Genomic DNA, 18,882 nt, shown 5'->3' with positions numbered 1-18,882 from the left:
GAGGATAACAGCCATATCTTTTTTTTTTCTTTATTGCAGCAGACAATTAAAAGTATTATTCTTTTAGCGTTGCAACCAGGAGACAGAAGAAATGCAGCTCCTGAAGATGTGAATGCAGAATTGTTTTAAATGGAAAATAAGTCTGTTTTTCATTCCTCAGTATTTTCCGTTGCTGTATTTCTGCAGTGTGGAAACTGGAAATCTTTCTTTGTAAAGCAGAACAGAGTAACACTCATAAAATTTACTATGCCAGCAAGACAGTTCTCAGTGTGATGTTTAACTGATGACTAAACACCAACAGTCGAAAACAGTTTTTGCAACAGAGTTTACCATGAGTTGGATGTAACATATACCCTAGAGTGAGTTTTTCCCCTGCTGAAGAAACAAGACAGGCAGAGCTAGAGTCACAGTATTGCTACACAGAGCATGTCTCCACCTTTCTTGAGCACAAATGCATGTCTGCAGTAAAATTTTGCTCAAAGTCACCTAAAAAAAAAAAAAACCACAAAAAACACGTTGTGTCCCCCTCCCATACTTTTTTTTTTTTTTAGTGTTGCATGAAATAAATGCAAATGGATAGAGTATGCTTTTAGTTAATGGTATGGCAGTGCCAGTTTTTCAAGTGACAAAACAAACTTTTTCACTAAAAGGTAAACAGCAAATGACAGTGCATGTAAGGATGTTTATTAAATATGACCAATTCATAAAAAATTACGTAAGACAGACTTAGCATGATACAGAAGAAAAAATGCAGTGTACTTATATATCACTCCTCATTATTGTATATGATAAAGAGGAGGGAGGTTTCATTTAAAAATACAGATTATACTAGTGCTGTCAAACATAAATAATTCACAGAAAATGGAAATCTAATTAATTTGGTGCTTTGTTAAAAGAATATTGCAGGAGAATAAGTTCAGTGTCATCTACCGATATCAAATTACCCAAACTCCTAGAGTATTTAATGCAAGAGAAGATAACTCATGCATCTGGACCAATTCATACATTAATCTACTCTCATCTGGCTTAGAAACTAAATTACCTCACTTCTCAGAGATCCACAGCATGCTTGACCTCAAGGACAGTACAGGGTTTTCGACCTGGCTTGTTGCAATGTTATGTAAAAGATTGACATTAGGTTTAGACTCAGTTGAAAACTGTATTTACCCAGGAAATTTTAAGTATAGGAAGAAACCCTGAAATACAGAACTGCCCATAGCAGCAAGCTTTAGGCACTAAAGAGGATCACATGAAGACTGCCTTAAGGCTACATTAAAATTTTTATTTCAAAATATTGTCACTTAAAATGAGACATTGATTTTATTTAACATAGCCTAACAGACAAACCCGGCTGGGAGCCGGCCTCACACTGTTGCATAACTGTGCTGGGAAACAAATACAAGATGCTTAAACTGACAAATACAGCAGTACCGCTTGCATCCTGGGTTAAACAACAGCTTGAGTTACAGGTAAAATTGGTCATTGTTCCTGCAGGTTTATGTCACTGTTAGTGAAGGATGCAGTGAGAAAAGGGGAATTTCCTAGGAACAATTTACCAAGTAAAGATCTTCCAAACTGCAATAGGAACTGGTAACTTGGCTGACTTGTAAAAAGCTAGCCATAGAAATCTCAAGCAAGAAGATTTTGCTGTGAAACTCTCTAAGGAATTTGTCTTTTGAATTCCACATACAACTCCATAAAAACATCTTTGAAATGCTTATTCCACGGGCTTCTCTTTTTCAGATTAGATTGATTGAATTTGTCTGAGATTTGTTATATTTAAAAACCAAACAAACTAAACTTCTGCTGTCTGTTTGGGAGGGAGCTGCTGCAGCAGAGTGGTTTGTACGTAAGAGAGCAATAAATATAACTGTATGATCAAACAGTGCACTGCTGTAACGAGGACACAGACTAAAGTCCTGAGTTCAAAGGCTTCCATAAGTGGGTGTAATCTGCAGTGTGTCCATAATGTTAACAAGTCAGCTCTACAGCAGATCTGGGTGGGAAGCACATTCCTCTATCAAGGACCCTTGGTGGAGAGTCCCTTGAAAGGCCTGTTGACAGTCATCTGGTTTTGTATGCAGGACGTCTCCCTTTGAATGAGAGAGCAAAGAGCCCTGTGCAAAGAGCAAACTGTGTAACAAAGAAGAGTGGTGACTCCGATAAGCCAGAGCCAAATCATTTATGGCTGAAACATGAAAAATAAACTGAATTCCTGTTTGCAAATACAGCAGACCATAGCACAAAGGCACTCAATTCTCCCAAAGAACATACGCCCAAATGACTCCCGAAACTCACATCGAAGATGCAAATAAGATTATTTCCGGCACACCACATGAGCCCAATGGCTGACGTGAGGAAAGAGAAATCCATTGAACAAGAGTTTCTAGGAATGTCCCATCTGTGTCTTCTCCGATTTACAGGATAATACTTTTCTAACACTCAGCTATGCCAGTTTATTCTCTCCAGGGGGTTCCAAAGTAAATAATGTATTTCTTTGAATCTGTGCTTCAAAGCATACTGATTTGTTGCCTTCATTTTTAAGACAGTGTGAATACACCAGAAGCAGGTAAGCTCTGGAGAAATATAGAAAAGCTTAAAGAAATATTTGCAAAGACTTGAAGCATAAGTGTTAACATGACTATAGACTACATAGACAGTATTCCCATGAAAACACACAGTTCAAGTGAGGCTCTTCCAGTCTGGGCTCACAGATTAAAAGCAGGGTGTGAACCACTTCATGTTCCTGGACTTCCAAACTCCCTCCTTCCCTCCCCACCCAAGCCTTCCAAATTTATCTGGAAAGCAGATATTTTTCAACAGTTTGTGTCCTATGAAAAAAAAAAAAAAGGGAACTTGAGGCTGGAGTAAATACATATACCGTAAAGAGAGTTTGGCAACCCTTCTACTGTCTGGGTCTTGTTAAACTCCTACTGACACTCATGCTTCCACTGTACAAAGGAACAGAAATGGTCAGGTGCATTTTTAAACAAAAGCAATGCCAAACTTTCTTTTAGATAAATTTATGGCCAACAGTTTACACATATAATTAATTTGTTGAGCTTTTTCTCAGAATTGTTGGAATTAAATGTCAGTTATATAAATTATGCAAAAAAATTTGTCTGAATCCTCTGCTGTATACACACAAGTAACTCCCAATGCTACAGAGGCATTCCTCAGACTCAGTACTCAGGATTTTAAGGGCAAGATCATCTTTGTTCTTGAGTTTGGTCTTTTGGCAGTATAAGTCTATAAACTCAGATTAATTTATTGTAAAAATTACCAGGTTTTATGCTTAGACTTCTAGTATTCTTATCGGAAGGCTACTCCAGAAAGGTTTTAAAGCTTCCTTCTACTCTCCAGATTAAAACAACTTTTATCCAGTTTATACACATCTGTTCTTGTGCCAGCCTTCACCGAGGGAAAAAAGTCCTCTAACAAATAGCTGGCAGCAAGAGTAGAGACCTTCTCGGTCTTCAGCTTTGTAGCTGAAGCAAACCAAGGTCTTCTAGCCTCTCCCAGCACCCCTGAACATCTTGGTAATCGTTCACTGCGTTTACTTCATCCTTCTTTAAGGTCTGTGTCAAAATGGTATTAGGGCACCAATGTTCAAGGTCATTTCCAAAAGGTACTTTGTACACCACCACTTGTACCCCTCCATCAAGCCCCAGTGTTCACAGCCTCGCCGTACGACTGCAGCAGTTGTGCCTGACATAAACAGCAGGAGGGGGAGGAGGAAGCATGACACCTCAGCTCCACTTCGAGGCAGAAGAGAAGCTTTAGCTGAGGAGGGAAAGAGCAACCTCCTCTTTCAGCCCTTGTTCTTCCCCCCTTACCTCCCCACCCGAGCGCTCCAAATTCACCCGGGACAGTTCATGTCCCGTGAACCGCCGAGGCGAGCAGCTCCGGTGCCGGCACGATCCGCGGCGGAGCGCTCCAGCGCCGTCCACAGGGGCGTTTCCCGAAGCGGGGAAACCTGAGGGGAGCGGCGCGGCCCGCCGGCAGCTCGCGCGGCAGCGGCTGAGGAGACCTGGGCGGGGCAGGCGCAACGGCGGGCAAGCGCCCAAGCCCCCCGCCGGGGATAGCAGAAGCCCTTGGGGAGCGCTAGCGGCCGGGGCGGGCAAAGATGGCGTGGCGCGGCAGTTGGCGCAGGAAGGGCGCTGTCGCTCTGCCGGCTCGACCGGGGAGCAGTGGTACCCACGCTGCAGAAAGCCATGGCCTCTCTAAACTCTGCACCCGCCGCCACTGACGCAGCTTCCCAGGCAGAGCTCTGGCGGGAACACGCTGCCGCCCAGGCGTCAGGCTGCAGGTTGTGCCCTGCTCTTAGGCCAGTACCAGACGGCAGCAGTGAGCACGCCTGTGGGAGGCGCGCCCAGGTAGAGGAGCTCCTCAGCTTAGTGGCAGAGCTCCGGGAGGAGGTGAGTAGGTTGAGGAGTATCAGGGAGTCAGAGAGATATTATTTGAACTGCACCCTACCTTCCCTGGGACAGGTCTGTCAGGCAGACTGTTGATAAACTCCCAGCTGACCCTGAGCTTGTCCGAGACTTGCTGCTCCAGCTGGATGCCCATAAATCTATGGGGCCTGATAGGATTCATCCCAGGGTGCTGAAAGAGCTGGCCAATGTCATTGCGGGACCCCTCGCCATTATTTTCCAACAGTCTTAGGAGTCTGGAGAGGTCCCAGTCAACTGGAAGCTGGCAAATGTCATCCCAATTTTCAGGAAGGGTAAGAAGGAAGACCCTGGTAATTACAGGCCTGTCAGTCTCACTTCAGTGCCTGGTAAAATTATGGAGGTTATTCTGGGAGTTACTGAAAAACACTCGAGACAACACAGTCATTGGTCATAGCATGGGTTCACAAGGGGAAAGTCCTGCTTAACCAACTTAATTTCCTTTTATGACAAGGTCACCCATCTAGTTGGCCAAGGGAAGCCAGTAGATGTGGTTTTGGGATTTTAGCAAAGCTTTTGATACTGTCTCTCACAGTGTCCTCTAGATAAACTGTCGAGCTCACAGCTAGACAAGTCCATAATATGTTGGTTGAGCAGTTGGCTGACGAGTCGGGCTCAAAGGGTTATAGTAAATGGGGTTACATCACGCTGGCAGCCAGTCACCAGTGGGGTTCCCCAGGACTCAATTTTAGCGCCAGTGCTCTTCAGTGTTTTTATAAATTATCTGGATGCAAGACTCGAATGTACATTAAGTTTGCCGACGATACTAAACTAGGAGGAGCTGTGGACTCCCTTGAGGGCAGAGATGCCTTACAGAGAGATCTGGATAGGCTAGAGAGCTGGGCAATCACCAACTGTATGAAATTTAACAAAAGCAAGTGCCAGATTGTCCACCTGGGGCAGGGTAATGCTGGTTATATGTACAAATTGGGGGACAAGAGGCTGGAGAGCAGTCCCGTGGAAAGAGATCTGGTGGTTTGGGTTGATGGCAAGTTGAATATGAGTCAACAGTGTGCCCTGGCAGCCAAAAGGGCCAGCCATGTCCTGGGGTGCATCAAGCACAGCATAGCTAGCCAGTCAAGGGAGGTGATTGTCCCACTTGACACTGCACTGGTGCGGCCCCACCTCAAGTACTGTGTGCAATTTTGGGTGCCTCAATATAAGAAGGACATCAACCTGTTTGAGTGTGTCCAGAGGAGGGTGACCAAGATGGTGAAAGGCCTCGAGGGCAAGACTTACGAGGAGCGGCTGAGGTCACTTGGCTTGTTCAGCTTGGAGAAGAGAAGGCTGAGGGGTGACCTCATCACAGTCTACAGCTTCCTCAAGGGGGGAAGCTGTGTAGGGGGGTGCTGATCTCCTCTCTCTGGGGACCAGCAATAGGACACAAGGAAATGGAATGAAGCTGCGTCAGGGGAAGTTCAGATTGGACATTAGGAAAAGATTCTTCACTAAGAGGGTGGTCAGTCGCTGGAACAGGCTCCCCAGGGAAGTGGTCATGGCACCAAGCCTGTCAGAGTTCAAGGAGCATCTGGACGACACTCTTAGTCATATGGTTTAGTTTTAGGTAGTCCTGTGAGGAGCAGGGTGTTGGGACTCGATGGTCCTTATGGGTCCCTTCCAACTTCAGATACCCTATGATTCAATGAATAACAGTATCTTGAGGCTAGAGTAAACACAGGTACTGTAAAGAGAACTTGGCACAAGAAGTCACAGTGCCCTCAGGGCACACTGAACACCACGATGTCAGCACCATAGCACAGGAATGGCACATCATCAGGGAGAACGCTATTATCCTTCTCTGAGCAGATTTCTGTGTCAGTAGCTTACAGATATCACAAGAATAATTAATAAACCAAGTCCTTCTGAACTACTCTTTCAGCAGGAATTGCTTGCAGTGTTCCCCAGATCCATGACATTGTGCTTTATCCTTTTACATTTCTGCTTCTATTAACACTGGTCTCAAAGATCATCTGCTTCTTCCTGTCTTAATAGTGCACTCTTTTTCATTCCCCAAACCGTCTTTCACTTGCCCGGGATACCAAATGCTCATTTCTCAATATGGTCTTACTCTATCTGGAACAGGAATTATACAGCACGAGATGCATGTACCCTGATGCCTGCCGTAAGCCTCCCACAGTTGTAAGCCACAAAGTCCTTAACAAAAATATTTCAGAGGGGGGCAAGGCAACATAAAATAATTCTATGTGAAAAAACTCAAGCAGGTAGAAACAGCTGATAAGTTTTGCTTAATGCATATAGCAAGACAGTAGGGATTTCATACAAAGTAGCTTCTGGGTGTCATGAGGAATTAAATGTATCTTTGGTTTCTTGTTATTGTGTGAATCTAGAGATACCTTTAATACTGTAGACCTAATACAATTTCACCAAATACATTTCAAAATAATATGATTATTATTTTGTAGTGGCACATAAAATGATTTTACAAAGAAATTACAACCACTAATAAGGTACATAGGTTTTTGAGATTTTCCCTTACACATTCCTTACACTGAAGATAAATATAAAAAGATAAAATAAAATTAAAAAAGGAAACAAAAAATCTTATGCACACTAGCTGATGTTCTTCAAAAGGTAGACAGGTGTGGTAGTCCTAAAAGAGTATATGTACCTTCTTTAAAGATGAAGGGGTGGGGTATTTTTGTTTTGTTTGTAAGGAAAAAAATGTAGGTAAAGCATTCCTGTTACGTCTTCTTAATCTTGCATTATAGCTATAGAAGGACTATACTTTATGTGCAGATACTCTAGTATCAACTTCCTGCTTTCCAAGCAAATGCCACTTGTACTAATCTTATGCTACTAATTCCCCTTACTATATATTCTAGACAAAAGGGCATACACATGATAGATGATAAATGAAAGCAGTTGTTCCTTAAAGCCACATTAGTATGGTAACAACTGAGCTTTGAATCTTGGCATTGAGTTCTGTGCATGCTGTCACAGGAGTGTCTCAAAGGGATAAACAAGACCTTTAAAGTACCAACAAAGTACATGTGTGAAATCACATTTTCATTTCAATTCAGTGAAAATTTTATTACCGACTTCAGTAAGTCCAGAAACTGCATCTTTAAGCATGTATTTCATCTAAAAGTCTGCATTGAATCATACCACTCTATAAAAGTGTTTGAAATGGTGGACACTCCCTAGCACAAACATAGCATGCTATGGATACTTCTAAATCACCATTACCAATGTCCTGTCTCTTACATTCAGACCTTGCCTAAATAGGAGCACTTGCAGACTTCAGGTGAACTGCTAAGTGGTCAGAGTTAAACAGGTGTGGTTTAAGTCTGTTCAACACTACTGTGGAGACACTTGTTCGGAAAGTAAGCAGCCTTTAGTTTCTGTTAGCTGAAGGATGTTGAGCTACAGCAAATTTAAGTCAGCACATACTTTTGGTCACGGCCCCTGTGTTTAGAAGTAAAGGGGGGGGAGTACTTATTTCCAAAAAGAGATCCATCTCTTGGGACGTCTGCTTAGCCCTAATTCAGAACAGACTCTTGATTCAACGATTACCCTAAACAACCTAGTAAGACATTCGTTTCTCAAAAATAAAAATGTGTCAAATCCGTTTGTGTAAAGAACAAGATTTGGCATTTTTTTTTCCTTCCAGAACTGAGATGTTTTGAATCAACTGCTTTTCAGAACTGATATGCCAGCAGACAAAATGGGTTTCTAAAGGATTTTATAGCTCTCCTTTTGCTATAACTAAAACCATGATAAAATGCTGAATGGGAAAGATACCCAAAATTGAAAATACAGCATTTTTTCACTTGCCCGGAATACCAAATGCTCATTTCTCAATATGGTGGGAAATTTCTTAAATTTTGTTACAAATTTTATCTAACTTGGTTAGATAACCAATCTAACAGGCTCATTAAGCCTGCTGTAGTTCTAATTTGTAGCATATTCATATCTCTGATATTTAATTTCAAGTACAGAGCTTGATCAGAGAAGAGAGGATGAATGAAAAGGCAGTCTTTCCGTATGCTACAAAACCATATACACTTGTCCAAACATCCAGAAATTAAAGAGAATCAGACCTGAAATTTGAGTAGTGACTGGTCTGCACATTCTCAGAACATCTTGGTGACAACTTTTTGGAGAATGTTGATGGATGGCATCTTGGGCGATAATGGTCACAAGTTGCAAAGTTCGAAAAGGGAAAAGAGAAACACCAAAATAAATATCACGGATCTCTAGGATGCAGGCTTCAGTAAGCCCAGAGAATTGGCACGTGAGCTCTCATAGAAAGTAAATACAAAACCAGAAAGAAACAGAATTGGATATTTCTCAATAGCAAGGCAGACAAGAAGGTTGTGAAGCCAAGTAACAAACTGGGATAAACCTCCCAGGAGTCAGTTACAGGAAGACTATTTGATCCTGGTCCAATGTTTCACCTCCCTCTGTCAATCTTCTCAAAAAAAAAAAAAAAAAGGCAAGAGCAAGCAGGTAGCTAAAAATCAATTCTGGTGGTGAGAAGGTACTATTTTGAGCTAAGCAGGGAATTAACAGTTTAAAGAATACTTAGCTACAATAGGTATTTAAAAAAAAAGAAAACCAAACTTATTTAGAAAATTGGCTCTTGTTATCTCAAAGCCATTAACAATTACCTTTGAGAACTGGTAGAAATTATAGAAGACTGGAAAAGGGCAAATATAGGACTGAACATTTAACATGATGCATGTGAGATCTCAGTTCCAGGAAAAACAGGGGAGCCTTTTAAGCCTATAAGGACAAAAGGATCTCCGTAATATCCAATCTGGATTTGTTGACAAAATGGGGTATAGCCAATCCAATATCTTTTCAGGACAGTGTTATAAGCCTTGTGGATAATGGAGAAATCTTGGTTTTAGTAAGGCTTGTCTTTATTTCACATGACAGTCTGACAAACTGGGGAAAAAAGTCTTTAACAAAACTAGTAAATGGTAGGTGGAAAACTCAGTGTTTTTATTATTGATCCTCTGTCAAGATGAAAGCAGGGCTGTTTGTAGGACATCAGGTTCTTCTGTCTGCTCTGGAGCCAGTGCTCTTCTGTATTTCAGTTAGCGATCTAGATGACAGAACTGAGACTCTGCTTATCAGATTTTCAGGAGTCTACTGTGTTGGAGGACAAGGTAAGAATTAAAAATGATCTGAGAAATTGGAGATAAGGACTGGAAAAGCAGAATCCCATTCAACAGGAAGAAGTGCAAAGTACTCCACCTAGGAAGTCACACTTGTTCCAGATAGTCATGTGTGAGCTTCGTCCTCTGAAGAAGGGATGTATGGGTGTTACTTTGCATCACAATCAGCATGGGATTCATTGATGTCATACTACTAGGAAAAGACAAGCACTATACTTGCAGAGAAACAAAAAGCTAGCTTATAAAACACAGTGGAAGAATTATTTCACCTAAGACCAAGAGCATTATTTGAATTCTTGGCACTGTACTTCAAGAAAATTGTAGATTGTTTGGAAAAAGTTCAAAGGGAAACAGTATAAATTATTTGAGATGAAATATAAATAGATTTTTAATCAATGGCTTAAGAGCATCAGGAGAGGAACTATACTTCACGTGGTACTCCACAATTTAGAAAATAAAGCTGAAAGAAATTGAGATGTTTAAAGGAGACAAAATTTGTTTAAAGGGCAGAACATATAGAAATGATCTTCAAATACATGAAGACAAAGTAGAATATATTCTCCATGTTCACTGGATAGAGCAAGAAATGACAGGCCTAAAGTAGAAAAAGGGGGAAAAAAATTGGACTAGATAACATTTCCTAACAATAAAGATAGCAAAGTCATGGAACAGATTGCTTGGAAAGATGGTATAGTCTTCAAGACCAACAGCCTTTGCAAAGAGGCTGGGAAAAACAAAAACAACCTGTCCAGAATGACATAGATATGCTTTGGCTCAGGAAAGTTAGGTGATCTGTAAAGCGTCTTTCATTTCTTTTTCTGGGATTCTGAGAAAGGTGTGTTAGGGACTACCTAATCACACTTTAATTAAGCTGGATGAGAACATAAACCTATAATACCAAATGTACTTCAGAATGAAAAGTAATTTTCCTATTGGATTTATTTAGCTACTAAAACAGAGCCAACAGAAATACCGCAACAACGACCAAACCTCAGTGTATTAAAAGTATATACATGCCAACAAACCTGCAAAGGTTTTCTTTTTCCCCTTTAAATGTTTTGAAAAATATGTGAAATGCTAGCAAACTGTAAGCATATTCTAAACGCAGTCCAGTAAGTAATTTACAATAAATTGTATTCACTCAACATATAGACAGACTTCTGTAATTCCTTAGAGCTAGATTCTTCCAACCATAAATTGATTGGTCCTGCAGGATATCAAGAGCTAAATATTTTCTGTAGTCTCTTCAACACTGTTTGGAACTAGCCCCATTTTGGAGAAAGGCACTGGAAAAAATCTTTTTTAGTGAGGACCTGGGAACCTCCTTCCTACTCTTGGACTCTTCATCTAGCCAGTTCTCCTAAATTGTGCTGAAAGCTAAAAATATCACACTGACAACATTGAATGTCAGAATGGAATTAGGTGGTGGGATTTGGCTGCACTGAGAAAGAGAATTACCTATCACCAAAGGAGTTTAAGGGGATTACGGAAGAGCAGGAAAGTCTCATAGCACTCCTGCGAAACAGGCACTGGTTTTAAGTGTTGTGCAAAAAAAAAAATACTACTTTGGGATTAACAGAGGCTACAAGTAATTTCATGTGTTTTTCAGAATGAAATCTAGAAGGAAAATCATGCTGACATTGAAAGTCATTAGGCCTTTTTAAAATCATTAAATTATGGCTTCTAAACAAGCTATAGAGACTGTTTAGAAATTTTGCTTTGATACCGGATGAGGATTTGGTATATTTTTAGCCTAACTCATATTTATTGGGTTTTGTTCTCTTATAAATATGTCAAGACTTAATTTTACTATAAATGTCTGGAATGAGGACATCGGATTGCAAACACTGTGTCCAAGAAAAAATACTGAACTTCTAACCAGCAGGTCTGATATCAATCTGGAGCTACACATCATATGAGTAGCAGAGACATTGACATTAATGCTGTTTTTTCTTGAAGCAGAGATGCTCTTTGCCCTCTAAGTCCCAAAAGGAGGTAAAGCACAAAATCCACCCCACACACCCTTGGGAAAAATGGAAAACATGGATAAAACAAATACATTTTGACCTAAAAATTAGGATTTTTAATGTAAACAGTGCACAGTGTCTAGAAATGTTTAGTGTAAACCTATGTCTGATAAAGGTACTTATCTGTATTTCCCTTCCTTCTATTACAGTCTACCAGTCATTTTTACCCCGATGATAGCGTTGAGAAAGAACTATTAGATTTTGCAACGCAAGTTACACAAGCAGACGAATGCAGGTGCAATCTTATGGGAGAGAGGTAAGAAAAATCAATGCCTCAAGACTGCAACTAATTTAAACTCCTGAAGACTCAAATAGCATTCTGGTATTTTAGCTCCTTGCAGCAGAAAGTACTTTAGCCTGTAATATTAACCCCCCAGTGCTGCAGCTGGTCCAGGTTAATTTGAGAATCAAATGCTTAAGCTGGTATCATAGAAAAACAAAAAATCTCAGGCTATTTCAATGTCAGCATTATACAATGCTATTCTTTCATTATCTTAGAAGAGCAAATAGTTGATTTTATATCCGTTTCAAACTCCGCTATGTGTACTTTGGCTTCAGTAATAAACATATTAAGAAGCATTCAATTTTCTATTGTTTTCAGAACAAGAAATTATTTGTTCTGTAATTCTTAACAGCGGCCCCAATGTCACAACAGTGAGAGTGAAAGAAAATGCTACATTACTTTTACAGTTGACATACAATGACACACATGAAACTTTTTTTCCCCACAGTTCATTTTTTTACTGGTGAAGTGTTATGTAGACTACATCATCTATCAGCCTGTCCCCCCAGGAATCTAGCAAAGGACTTCTGTCTTTGTTCAAATTAAGGAAGTATTTTTTTGAATCATATGACTGTACAAATAAATAAAGTATGATTTTCCCCATTGAGGAAATCTCCTTAGCTACTAAAGCTGACTTCACTTTAGAAATCTCCCAGATCTGTAACAAAATACATTCCAGATTAGTTTAGTCCTTCCCTCATATTTTGATCTCTGATGCTCTGTTGATGAGGAAATGTCAATTCACAGTTAACTCTTGAGTAAATCCTAATTCACACCAGGATGAGTTAGTGCCAACTGCACATTTTGAAGATGGTGCATTCTTGCACTTGATAGCTACTGCAGAGTCGAAGTCAACTTCAACATCAGCTGCAATTTTCACGTATTCTCACATATTTGTGATAAATAAGTCTCTGACTCTAGACAAGGCATTAACCTCCTCCTTACTTATTAATGAAGCAAATTTCCTTTCCCCCACCCCTCCCCATCAGGTCTTTAAAGAGACTGGGTTTACAATGTGGACTCAGTCCTCTATTTCCAGTTTCAGATGTCAATTTTACAGACACTACTGAGTGTACAAAGAGAATGGTTGGGATAAAACCAGAAAATATTTCTTCCACTGACATAAAAAGCCATTAATTTTTAATCGACCAAGAAATCCAATCATTTTTAAAGCTCTTGTTATACTTAAAGTCCTTTTTAATTTTGTGTGCAAGGGTCCTATCCATTAATTCTTTTCTTGTTGCATGAAGGTTTGAAAGCTGTTAAAAAGCAGTACAGTCAGCATTGTATTCACTGTTGCTGGCTTAAAGCCTTATCCAACTTGATATCAAGAAAAAGGAAAAAAAAAGAAAAAAACCACAAAGCAGCTGCTTTTCTTTTTTATAGATAGTAAGATAATTCAGAAAATGTTAGAAAATTAATAACTCAAGGGAAAAAGTCATACATGATTGATCCCAACGTATTCTTACAAAGAAACGGAAAGCCTGTTACTTTACAGAGCCTTAAGTGCAAAGTTCATCATTTTGCTTTTGACTTCATTCCCTCAACACTGATTCTCACTAATGACTGTCCTGGTGTTATGCTCAACAGATGAATAGTCATCACTGTGCCAAAATACTCCGCCAGGGATTGTGGTATATGCTACAACACTAACTTCTGCACCAACTTATTCTTACGCATACACACTCCCACAATGCCTCCATCTCGCATGTAGCATTCTTGTGCTCTGGTTCAAACCACATCCCTCTGAGCATCAACATAGATACAAAAATCTATAGAGACCACAGTAAGTATTACAGGATTGTTGCATGGCCATAAGTAGGAATCGTAAATATGATTTAACACCTACAGTTACATTTTTTTCTGCATAGGACGACATTGTGTAACCTGATACAATGCAAAGACTTGGTTGTGCATAGGGGAAGCTTCCTAATTCCAGGGGATGAAGTTTTTGATGGAAGACTCTTAAAGAGCTGAGAAGTTTACAGAATCCAGGCTATGCCAGAAGCATCATGGTAATGGTTGGTGCATGCAATTTGTACATAGAAAAGTTGTAGGAAAGAATCTGAATTCCACCTCTATCAAGCAGAAATACAGCAGAAGCCTGAAGTGAGAAGTGCTAAAGGGAGAAATCACTTGTGCTTTTTAATCTCTGTGAAAGCTGTGATGCAGAATAGGGTTAATTCAAGGCAAAGGTCAAGATAATGTCTCATTCTGTCTCACCAGAACATACACAGCTCTCCAGGGGAAAACTCTTATTCCAGAATACATTAACAGCAATAACACTGCCATACATGAATGAATTTGATCATTTTGTTTTCACATGAAGATATTAAAAAGGAAGGAAAACTATGAAAAAGTGAGTCCTCTGTTACAAGAATCTGACTCTTCATTCCAAGAGGACTGTAAATTCCACCTTATATTTATGCTGATAGAGCAAAACTCCTCTCTGCAGCTCCATTGATGCAAATATCTACACTGGTGTCAGGACAATTACACCTCCATTTCATTGAACAAAATTCCTTCATATTTTTTTTTTCTCCTCAAGTTACCCAAAATAAAACTATCCAATAGAAAAAATGAGTGAAACATGGGATTGAGACAGACTAGAAATACAGACTCTGGAGATAAAGTAATTAAAAGAGAGGTGACTTTGAATTATTTGTGAGGAAAAAAGTTACGTAACAAGCAATTTATTTATTTTGATTGAATTATCATAGTTAAAGAGTAAACTTGCATTAGTAACTATTCAATATGTTTAAACAGAGATAAAAGAAATATTAGAACTGCATAATGTTGGAGATGTTCCTAAAAGTAAAACCCACCTTTAACAAGGTGAAAGACAGCAAATTAAAAAAATACGGTGTTTATCATCTGAGTTTATCATGCTGTCAAGGTAGACCCCTTCACTAAAATCACAGGATAGTTGGATCTTTTGCCCTACAGCACAACTGCTTCTTACATTATTAAGGACTGAGTTCCCATACCATGAGCACAGATAAGTTACACATAGCCTATACAGAAAAGTTTTAATTACAGCTGTTCATGAGAGCTATTACTCAGGCCTCATTCAACACCTGCAGCTTCTTGCAGCTGTGGAAGAACCAAGATGAACAGTAACACCAAGGAGCCAGAATCCTACACAAGTATAAAAAATACTGTATCCTGCCTATTGGAGCTTTGTCTACCTAAAATACATCAAGTACCATATATTGAACCCAGAGTTATGTCACTGGAGACAACTAATACTGATGTCTCATGCATTAAGTAGCTTGCCCTACAGAAAATCCCAACAATGCTATCCTGGTACAGACCTGAAAAAAAACACAGGAAAACTTCTGCTAGCCAAACTAACATGCTTGCTCACATACAAAGGCAAAAAATCACCACATTTTAAGAGCTTAATAATGGTAGACTGAAGCTACAAGGATTTAAACCTACAGAATCCAAAGGAAAGCATTAGCTTTTAGGTGTTTACTGAGGGTTAACTGGTGATATTTCAAACATCTTGCAGCCCACACAGACATCCTTAACCCCTAACTTTTAACTCAAACTGGCCAGCCTCTCACTGATGTAGACCAGCACGAGCCTGCGCTCCATGTAACGTCACTCTACATAGCTCAGACACCACTTTGCATCACAGCTTCTCTTAGCCATTTTCACGTTTGCTGTCACACAGGTAAATTTGAATCAAGACCACAGCAAAAACACATTGCAAGTTATAAAATCAATTAAAAAAAAAACATTACCTCTAAGAGTGAGGAGCCCACTCAAAAAACAGGCCAAAGTAAACAGATTTAGCCTTACTTCATGCTTCCTGACCCACAGCCCTCTCTTCCTGGGATCAAAGCCATTGTCTTAGCCCCAGTTCCTTCGCTTCCCTTGGCAGTGGGCCCTGATTGCTTGATAGATCCCAGCTGCTTTGATCTCCTCTCCTCTTAACTCATTCCTCCCCAGTACTGCAGCAGTAATGACACAAATGGGGAAGGTTTGTTATTCACACATCTGACAAAACTGGTTCCAAGTATACTTTCAATAAGCAGAAGATAAATAAATGTCATAGCAAAAGAATACAGGAAAACTTCCAGAATATTTTAGTGTAACTGGACCCCTCTAAACTCTGAGAGGTCAAAATCTCTGAAAAGCAGCATTTTACATAAATCTGGATAGAGGGAGCACACATTGGCTTAATCCAGCAGTCAGAAGTTTCTAGAGCAGCTATTTTCCCTTCTTTTTCCCCAGCCCCCCCCCCCCCCCCAGCATTATTATTAATAGCAGAGATGGCTTGTCTAGCCCACTCCTTACTTCACTGTCCCCCCTCTAGCAATTGTGAGAAAGACACAGAGAGAGGCAAAAGGCAGGGGGAGGATTTTCTTGTTTCTGTTTTCACGGCTTAACGGGTAGTTTGAGATTCAGAGCAACATAAACAGGCAAAAAAACAAGAACAAATTACACATGCAAACTAACTGAGACTCTGGAATTAAGACAAGAGTTGCCGCAGTACATGTCACGTGGAGAAGCAGAACATGATGCAAGTTGCCTTCTAGCTGATTTGGATACACCAGTGTATTATTGTCCTCGGGATGAATAAGTCTATATCACAGTCAACAGTTCCTATTTACTGCAGAACTATGTGCTATACAGTCCTACTGACTGTAGTGGGGTTACACAGAGTTGAAAGACAGCAATTTGGGCACAAGCATGGTATTAATTACAGCAGCTTTTGGCAGCTCTAGTTCTGCTGCTGCCTGAGAAGAATGATTTGAACAAGCCTCATTATTACATAAATCACTGAGTAGGTGCTTGGTGCTGGACAATCTATGCAGAAATACATGCTGGCTTTTCGTCTCTCCAGTTTCTCTTCTATGCCATTTTTTCCCTTTGAAATTTGGAAGAATAGAAACTATTTTTGCAAATTCCTTTCCAAGTTGAAAGATCCAAGAGCTCAGTTTTTTTTTTACCATGAGATTTAATTTTCTTCTGAAAACCTGGATTAAAAGTAACAAGTGTATTGAATTCCTGGAAATCCTACCCTGTTGTGGAGTTATTAAAAAGCATGTGTCATATTATCTCTTAAATTCAGACTTCAAGTCATGGGAACCAGATCTTCAGTAAGATTTGAAATGCCTATGACACATGCAATGCCCATCAGTAACAAATACTTCCTGTAGTCTATTATGAGACTGGTATTACACTAGTGTCCTCCTGTGAGCTCTGAGGTGGACCGTTCAGGGCAATGGAAGAATTAGATCTGCTTGTGCACAAAAGCTACAACATTTCTCCAAGATTTCTTCAATTATTTAAAGAGACCTTGGAATATCATGGGAAAAGGTTCTTGAAAGGACTAGAGGCCTGCTTAGAAATACAGAAATGAAGAAAAAGATGCAGTTGGTGAAAATTGAATTCACCTTGCACTTTGTCATTAGTTCTGGCATAAGAAACAGTGAATTCCAGAAACACTGATATTATCAGAGTCTGTACATACACAAAAGATCATCAATAGCATCAGTAGAACTCTCAATAGGACCAGAGAAAATACAGCAGTAAATGCACTTCCATTTATACCAAGTGTTCATTTCTGGAGGCAAATCCAGAGAGGTGAATATTTTCACTGTGAAGGATAGTTATCAGGAAACTACAAGATTTTTAAAGATGATAAATTTTGCATTTAAATGATCATGACATCTCAAAGGTCAGATGCTTAGCAGCATAATTCTAATGTTCCTTCAATATATGACACATAAGCATTTGCGCTTACAAAGATGGAATCTGGTAGATCAATTCTTCCCTCTAACGTAGTATAATGTAGTTATGGATAGTTACATACTTTGGAATAGGACAGGCTTAGAAGTTCAGCTGCCTACTACAAAACTATGAATTTAATTATCTTTGGATTCTACTGGTTTTAATTTGTGGTTTGTTTCTTTACTATTAGTATAGCCTGATATTATGTGATCTGTTATTATAGAAGTTGGATTGAAATTATGGGGTTTTTTCCCCTTTTGTTCTGGTAGCAAGTTATACAGACATATGGAATCAAAATCTCTAATTTCACCCTTATCCAAGGCCAACAGACTTTGTTTTCAATAGGGGTTGCAAATACATTATCTGACATCTTGGCCTACATACTGTAGGGCAAGGAAGTTTCAGAGTAGTCAGATTTATTAGAGCAGCTCTTACAACATTATAGTATTATGAACTTCTCGTTATACAGCTTACTACAGTAAGCATCGGTGTCAGCCGAAAAGTTGCATCTTGAATTGTAAAGTCATTTGAAAGTAAGGAAATCTGCATGACAATAAATTATTTCCTGCAGTAGGAATTCTCAGGGAAAAAAATTCAGCTATCACCACAGAATATAAACAAGAACAAGGAACGGGTGGAAAAAAAGACAGCCAACTTACTATACATGAAATAAGCTAAAATGACCTTCACACTTTGCCAGTATACAAGTCCGCTGTTTAGAGACCGCTTAACTCTTCCCCAGCCAAACTTGAGTAATGACTGCTGCAAGAGCCTGACCTCCCTGCAGCTTGAGGGTCCTGCACACTTTGGTATTTTCTCCTCCATTACACTGTAACTCTGCAGAATTCAGAAATACAAACCAAGATGAAGAAAGGCACGTAAGAACAGGACTCACATCAGCATCCTGAGCAGGGAGTTACATAAAATTAAACATAGGAAATACTAAATGTCTTAAATCCTACTCTTTTCAAAGTTCCTCCTCTCACTAAAGATTCACAGATGAGAGGCCTCTCAAGGGTGACGTCTAACATGAGATTAAGTATTTCTGTACAAAATGCTTGGATAGCTAGTCTGTCTCTCAAATATGATTCTGCATTTCCTCCTTACTGAATAAAATACAATAGCAAATAACTCATAGATATATAATGTATTTCAGTGATGTATGGCACTGGCTGCTGCTGAGTCTTTGGGAGAAAACATTGGAATGGGGGGCGGGGGTTAAGGACAAATCA

The 18,882-nt window shown here is 39.7% G+C and overlaps 1 long non-coding RNA gene across 1 annotated transcript in view; it reads right to left on the bottom strand.

The window, feature by feature from the left end:
• Window positions 1-15,706, bottom strand: part of LOC127018609 (uncharacterized) — an 87,964-nt gene extending 72,258 nt beyond the window's left edge. Inside the window, exon 1 of the long non-coding RNA XR_007766780.1 lies at window positions 15,655-15,706. This is a non-coding gene — a long non-coding RNA (uncharacterized LOC127018609). The remainder of the gene's footprint in view (window positions 1-15,654) is intronic.
• Window positions 15,707-18,882: the final 3,176 nt, after the last annotated feature.

This window comes from Gymnogyps californianus, chromosome 7 (assembly GCF_018139145.2).
Source record: "Gymnogyps californianus isolate 813 chromosome 7, ASM1813914v2, whole genome shotgun sequence".
NCBI classification, from domain to species: Eukaryota; Metazoa; Chordata; class Aves; order Accipitriformes; family Cathartidae; genus Gymnogyps; species Gymnogyps californianus.
This window is presented reverse-complemented; position numbering and strand designations above follow the sequence as displayed.